General features: G+C 35.7%; 1 protein-coding gene across 6 annotated transcripts in view; it reads right to left on the bottom strand.

Annotated features, from left to right (window-relative positions):
• LOC110534321 (myosin-10-like) overlaps positions 1 to 2,558 on the bottom strand; it is an 83,948-nt gene extending 81,390 nt beyond the window's left edge. For 5 of the 6 annotated variants that reach the window (XM_036940351.1, XM_036940384.1, XM_036940353.1 and 2 more), the window contains exon 1: positions 2,382 to 2,558. The gene's annotated coding sequence lies outside the window, so the exon portion shown is untranslated. The remainder of the gene's footprint in view (positions 1 to 2,381) is intronic. The other variant, XM_036940378.1, reaches the window with a different exon arrangement.
• Between the last annotated feature and the right edge of the window lie 5,909 nt (positions 2,559 to 8,467).

The following is an 8,467-nucleotide window of genomic DNA, read 5'->3' as shown; positions in this document are numbered from 1 at the left end:
ACACTCTCTATCTCCCTTCAATCAAACGGTTACTACTGCAGAAAGCTCAATCTGCACTGACACAAAACACTCTCTATCTCCCTTCAATCAAACGGTTACTACTGCAGAAAGCTCAATCTGCACTGACACAAAACACTCTCTATCTCCCTTCAATCAGATGGTTACTACTGCAGAAAGCTCAATCTGCACTGACACAAAACACTCTCTATCCCCCTTCAATCAAACGGTTACTACTGCAGAAAGCTCAATCTGCACTGACACAAAACACTCTCTATCTCCCTTCAATCAGATGGTTACTACTGCAGAAAGCTCAATCTGCACTGACACAAAACACTCTCTATCTCCCTTCAATCAAATGGTTACTACTGCAGAAAGCTCAATCTGCACTGACACAAAACACTCTCTATCTCCCTTCAATCAGATGGTTACTACTGCAGAAAGCTCAATCTGCACTGACACAAAACACTCTCTATCTCCCTTCAATCAAACGGTTACTACTGCAGAAAGCTCAATCTGCACTGACACAAAACACGAGAAGAATAATGGTTCGATCTGCTTACCTTCAATCTAGATTCACTGCTGAATTCAAGTATTTATTTTTTACTATAGTTGAATTACTACTACTACTACAGACTATACTAGTCTGACAGACTGAAGGAAAGAGAGTATACCTCATAGGTAGTGTTTAAACACGTCTGAACTACAGCTGAGTCTGCCATATAGGCCATTTCTCAGAAGTCTCTGAAAAGTAGTATGGATTGATTTAGTGATTGGTCTGAGGGTGTCAATCATCTATAGACTGCTTGTTTATATCTTTATTGGCTCCTAAAGGACACTGATATTGTCTACCCCAATAAATGACTACTCATCATTTGGATTGAAGCAGAACCCCTCTGCATACATTACATAAAGTGAGTCTGAGTGTCAACCCGACCCAAAACACAAGGTCTGTTGCTGTCTGTCATCACAGATAAGGTGTCTACTCTCTCCACCCAGACCGCCCTGATTCCTCCCATGTCTTTCTGTCTGTGTCTGTCCCTCTGTCTCTGGCCTGAGTAGGTCTACACCTGCACTGACACCTACTCCTGTCTGTCTGTCATGCTGTGTACACACAGCAGATTAGTGTTGATGAGTCACTCCAAACAGAGAGACAGAGTGCAGCTTCCTTACTGATGAGAGAAGGAAGATGAAGGATGGCCAGAAATAGTCATCAGATATCCTGAGGCATTCCTTATCATCTGTTTATACATGTCTGTCTGCATTTATCATTATAACAAAAGCTTATAGCACATCTGAACAAGGCTGTCTTTGGGCTTCCATCACTGACTGACCAGGCTACTGTAGCTCACTCAGCCAGGTGTCTAAAACCTAATAAGACCATTTATTTTTTCCATAGCAACACTAAACTAAGCACACTCCCCAATACACCACCACAGTGCAGTATTAAAGACAATACTTGCGGGGTTTGTGTGGAGGTCAATGCGGGGGTGCGGGAGGAATGTGTGTGTGGTTGTGTGTGTGTGTGTGTGTGAGTGGTGGTGGTGGTGGTGGTGGGGGGGGGGGGGGGGGGGGGGGGGGGGGGGGGGGGCACGGTAACGCCTTTTCTTTACGCTTAAATTTGAGGGGAAAAGCCGAGTGTTGAGGCAGAGGTGACATTGTGACTCAACCACCGCCTGAAACTGTCGCTGGCAGACAGACACACTAGCAAGCTCCCCCGTCCAAAATATTAGTGCGTCCGCTAACGGGAGCCATACGAAAGATTCCCATTCTACTACCTGCAACACCATACCACCCGACAAAAGCCATGAAGCCAAACGCCAACCACACCTCGAGCATGAGGTATGAATAATGATTAGGGGATTCGTTATAGCATATAGCCTAATTATAGACTCAATGGACCACATTAAAGAGAGCGCATGGAATTTAGCCTTACAGTTAGCTTTGGGGTGGTCAGTCACTAATGTGGGTTAAATAATAACCTAATAATAATATTAATAATAATAGGTTAATAATACGAATATCTTACGGATAAGAAGACATAATATCGTTATAATAATATACTTATAATAAACCCTTCATTAATAAAGCAACATAATTACAACTGCTTGCATTCTCTTGTCTAACAGCTTACAATATTTTCGGTTTGCTATGTGATCGTTTTGTACCATTCGTGGGCCTGCATGCTAACCGGAGGGCCAGGCAGCACGCCGCTGGAATGTCCCCTATTGGGTGTAATTTTCGGCGTTATTCCACCCGCATTTAGACTAACCTAGCTAGGTTAGCAAGTAGCCAACACCAATGAAATATGATGCGTCGCCGTGCAGGATATTAGACTAACTACGACTGAATTAGAGTTGGCTATTGGTAACCAAATATCTCACCTTCACAATGTTCTCCGAGACGTGGATAAGTCTAGGGCTCGAGGAGGAACGAAATAAGACGGTTTCTCCGTTTTTTCCTGATTTATATGAGGTGAGAGGAGGGTACCGCAAATGCGGCTTTTATCATTACACCGCTCTCTCAGTCGAAGCCGCTCACACACATTCTACTGATCATAAAACAGACAGACAGAAGGGTGAGGGCAAATCGCCGGCTTCAGGGCAGCACAATCACTTCCTGTCTATACACCAATAAAAAATAACTTACATTTAAGTCCCGCTTTATAAATAGAGTCTTCGAATGAAAATCCACAACTGCTGCGAATCCCCGCCCATTGAATGAGACGATCCCGTCCAGCCCCTTCACTGGCACAGATACAAGCGACAACAAATGGGATCTTGAGAGATCCCAATTGCCACACATCCTAACCAATCAGACAAAATATTGGGCAGTCCCATCAGTCTGACGGACGTGTGGAATGCCCAATTGGAGTAAAGTAGCAGGTGCCCATGCAGTTTTCTCGCGGTGGGGTAGGGAGATTTGCACGCTCTTTGTTGATGACAGCGTCCCTTGTCTGTCACTCGGAGAGGGACGGAATAGTCCCTAGACATTGATCTAAGGTCGGGTTTGGGTTTAATTTAATGGTTAATGCTAGGTTTGGAGACAGTACTAAGCTGATCTTAGACCTGTGCATAAGGACTGTCTATTGGAAAAGCCGGGCTACTAAAAGAGGCGACCGTCCCAGATTCCTACGAACAGTTACCGTCTCCGAGTCTTAAGAATCTGGCTGGCGACCGCAGCTACAGCATGCTATAGTACTGCTCAAAGGGGTTTGCCATTTAAAGACAAAACTGGTGCACCAGTCTTTGCTCATCAATTATTCTGATTATATAGGACTAGGTATTCTTCTAAAAATAGATCATTTCTATTGCATTATGAATTTTTGTTTTTAGGTAATAAACATGTGATAACATATTCTATATAGTTTACAAGCCTGCACACCTTGCACAGTAAAGACACAGTAATTAACTCTATTGTAATGGAGGCAGTCTTTTACAGATATTCAGGCCTACGTTGTGACCAAATACACCTTTCCATTCAGCAAAAAATAAATTAGACTTTTATTTGACAATGAGAGAATCTGAAACTCAAGTACAAAATAAACCAGAATTGACTCATATCAATCAATGTGTTTTATTTGCTCTACAGTGCCATTCTTTTTCACATGGAAGTGCTTTCTGCCACAAACAGTAGTGAATTTTTTTTTTTTTTTTTTGTGATACAACAGAGAAGGATGGGAAACGAATACAGTGGTATCTGTAGAAAATAATAATAGAGCACAGCTAGTAACAACCTGATTCCACTAACGTACATCCCAACATACCTTGACCTGCAATATCAGAGTTTTATTCTGGAATCTAATAAAGCAACCAACCAGGAAGTAATCAAGTAATCCATCTGGCTATGTTGTTGTTGTGTGGGATGCGTAAAAAAAAAGACTAACGCAGAGGTCAAGAGGTCAGAGTCCTGGTGGTCAGGGTTCAAGTTACCCCCCCACAGGAAGTGGAGCAGACAGGACTGGCCATTCACCTATAAATAGAACTTGGTAGCCATGGAGACATAGGAAAATAAGGAAGGACACGGAAGTTGAATAAATGTCAAGAACACCAACTATAACCGATCAATATGGTTGTAAATTATATAATGGAATCTGCTTTACAATGTGAAATATCCATGTTTCCTGTTCAAAAGGTCAGTGTGTGTGAAGTGCTGCTTTCCATATACAGTATGTGATGTCTTAAAATGCCATTTCAATAGCCGTTTGTGTGCTTTTACAGTGCTTTGTATGTACTGTACGTAGTGTCCATAGTGTCAACTTACTTCTGTGCAAAGATGCAAGTCAAAGTTTCAGAGTTGTCTGTCCTTGTAGTAGGTAGAACATTACAGCCCTGTTGTGTCATCTAGTGGTCAAGACTTTACACTTTACATATCATGTAGATCCATGATATATTGTGCATGGTATCTGCTGGTAAGGTGCATAACCCAATGATTTTGAATTGTAATACTGCAAAAGAAAACCGAATAGATTATATTTGAAATAATGACTTAGTTATTATTTAATACCACACATTGCAGTTTAACTTAATGTAAAGTGTGACTAAATATTGTGGTAGTAACGGCATAGAAGTTAGAAGTCTTCATCTCTCAATAACATCAGTATACATATTTCAGAAACCATCACTTTCAGAAGAGTTACACGATTCAACAAAATAGACAGGCAATAAAAACATCTAATTTAAACATTGCAAATCATGTGCTAGTTATAGAATAACACCATAGACTTCTTTTTGAAGGCACCGCCCAATGCATTAGTCTCCCACATGGTGTGAGACAGACACCAACCAAAGCAGAATCATAGAATTCAGGATTAGTCATCCATTCTAATTCTTTGAACAGAACCTCTCTCAGAGAACAGAATGTCACAGAAATTCAATTCCTCCTCAGGTGGTTTGCCAGTGCAGTTGTGAGCCCTCACAGTTTACAGTAAGAACAGGAAGATGTAGGGAGTGGTCAGGGAGGTTTTCCTTACGTAAATGTACTGCAGTGAAGTGACAGTTGTACGTTTCAGGTCCTCAGTACATGGTGGTCATGGCAGTCCAACAGGTTTACGGTCCATTTCCAGTCCCAGTTTAGGGTGCTCTGCCAAGGCCTGGACACTTCCAACAATGTACCTTAAAGGTAAACTCAGCTAAATGACGTTACCACGAGTAGCACTGCAGTTATTGAGATGAGTGAGATACAGGACTTCATTCTCACAGTCACACACATGGGTGAAAGTAGATGTCATTTCTTCCCAGTATGGGACCTCCTATGTTCACATGATCACACAATTCCATATAGAATCTCTATTCATTCATTACATATAGAATCTATTCATTCATTACATATAGAATCTATTCATTCATTACATATAGAATCTCTATTCATTCATTACATATAGAATCTCTATTCATTCATTCCATATAGAATCTCTGTTCATTCATTACATATAGAATTTCTATTCATTCATTACATATAGAATCTCTATTCATTCATTCCATATAGAATCTCCATTCATTCATTACATATAGAATTTCTATTCATTCATTACATATAGACTCTCCATTCATTACATATAGAATCTCCATTCATTCCATATAGAATCTCTATTCATTCATTACATATAGAATCTCCATTCATTACATATAGAATCTCCATTCATAACATATAGAATCTATATTCATTCATTACATATAGAATCTCTATTCATTCATTACATATAGAATTTCTATTCATTCATTACATATAGACTCTCCATTCATTACATATAGAATCTCCATTCATTCCATATAGAATCTCTATTCATTCATTACATATAGAATCTATTCATTCATTACATATAGAATCTATATTCATTCATTACATATAGAATCTCTATTCATTCATTACATATAGAATCTCTATTCATTCATTACATATAGAATCTCTATTCATTCATTCCATATAGAATCTCCCTTCATTCATTACATATAGAATCTCCATTCATTACATATAGAATCTCCATTCATTCCATATAGAATCTCTATTCATTCATTCCATATAGAATCTCCATTCATTCATTACATATAGAATCTCCATTCATTACATATAGAATCTCCATTCATTCCATATAGAATCTATATTCATTCATTACATATAGAATCTCCATTCATTCATTACATATAGAATCTCCATTCATTACATATAGAATTTCTATTCATTCATTCCATATAGAATCTCCATTCATTCATTACATATAGAATCTCTATTCATTCATTCCATATAGAATCTCTATTCATTCATTCCATATATAATCTCCATTCATTCATTACATATAGAATTTCTATTCATTCATTACATATAGAATCTCCATTCATTACATATATAATCTCCATTCATTCCATATAGAATCTCTATTCATTCATTACATATAGAATCTCCATTCATTACATATAGAATCTCCATTCATAACATATAGAATCTCTATTCATTCATTACATATAGAATCTCCATTCATTCCATATAGAATCTCTATTCATTCATTCCATATAGAATCTCCATTCATTCATTACATATAGAATCTCCATTCATTCCATATAGAATCTCCATTCATTCCATATAGAATCTCTATTCATTCATTCCATATAGAATCTCCATTCATTCATTACATATAGAATCTCCATTCATTACATATAGAATCTCCATTCATTCCATATAGAATCTCTATTCATTCATTACATATAGAATCTCCATTCATTCATTACATATAGAATCTCCATTCATTACATATAGAATCTCCATTCATTCCATATAGAATCTCCATTCATTCATTACATATAGAATCTCTGTTCATTCATTACATATAGAATTTCTATTAATTCATTCCATATAGAATCTCCATTCATTCATTACATATAGAATCTCTATTCATTCATTCCATATAGAATCTCTATTCATTCATTACATATAGAATTTCTATTCATTCATTCCATATAGAATCTCCATTCATTCATTACATATAGAATCTCTATTCATTCATTACATATAGAATTTCTATTCATTCATTCCATATAGAATCTCCATTCATTCATTACATATAGAATCTCTATTCATTCATTACATATGGAATTTCTATTCATTCATTCCATATATAATCTCCATTCATTCATTACATATAGAATTTCTATTCATTCATTACATATAGAATCTCCATTCATTACATATATAATCTCCATTCATTCCATATAGAATCTCTATTCATTCATTACATATAGAATCTCCATTCATTACATATAGAATCTCCATTCATAACATATAGAATCTCTATTCATTCATTACATATAGAATCTCCATTCATTCCATATAGAATCTCTATTCATTCATTCCATATAGAATCTCCATTCATTCATTACATATAGAATCTCCATTCATTCCATATAGAATCTCTATTCATTCATTACATATAGAATCTCTATTCATTCATTCCATATAGAATCTCCATTCATTCATTACATATAGAATCTCCATTCATTACATTAAGAATCTCTATTCATTCATTACATATAGAATCTCTATTCATTCATTACATATAGAATCTCTATTCATTCATTCCATATAGAATCTCTGTTCATTCATTACATATAGAATTTCTATTCATTCATTACATATAGAATCTCTATTCATTCATTCCATATAGAATCTCCATTCATTCATTACATATAGAATCTCTATTCATTCATTACATATAGAATCTCTATTCATTCATTACATATAGAATCTCTATTCATTCATTACATATAGAATCTCCATTCATTACATATAGAATATCCATTCATTCCATATAGAATCTCTATTCATTCATTACATATAGAATCTCCATTCATTACATATAGAATCTCCATTCATTACATATAGAATCTCTATTCATTCATTACATATAGAATCTCCATTCATTCCATATAGAATCTCTATTCATTCATTACATATAGAATCTCCATTCATTCCATATAGAATCTCTATTCATTCATTCCATATAGAATCTCCATTCATTCATTACATATAAAATCTCCATTCATTACATATAGAATCTCTATTCATTCATTACATATAGAATCTCTATTCATTCATTACATATAGAATCTCTATTCATTCATTCCATATAGAATCTCTATTCATTCATTACATATAGAATCTATTCATTCATTACATATAGAATCTCTATTCATTCATTACATATAGAATCTATTCATTCATTCCATATAGAATCTCCATTCATTCATTACATATAGAATCTCTATTCATTCATTCCATATAGAATCTCTATTCATTCATCACATATAGAATCTATCCATTCATTCCATATAGAATCTCTATTCATTCATTCCATATAGAATCTCTATTCATTCATTACATATAGAATCTATTCATTCATTACATATATAATCTATTCATTCATTACATATAGAATCTCTATTCATTCATTACATATAGAATCTCTATTCATTCATTA

Source organism: Oncorhynchus mykiss, chromosome 2, assembly GCF_013265735.2.
Source record: "Oncorhynchus mykiss isolate Arlee chromosome 2, USDA_OmykA_1.1, whole genome shotgun sequence".
NCBI lineage: Eukaryota > Metazoa > Chordata > Actinopteri > Salmoniformes > Salmonidae > Oncorhynchus > Oncorhynchus mykiss.
This window is presented reverse-complemented; position numbering and strand designations above follow the sequence as displayed.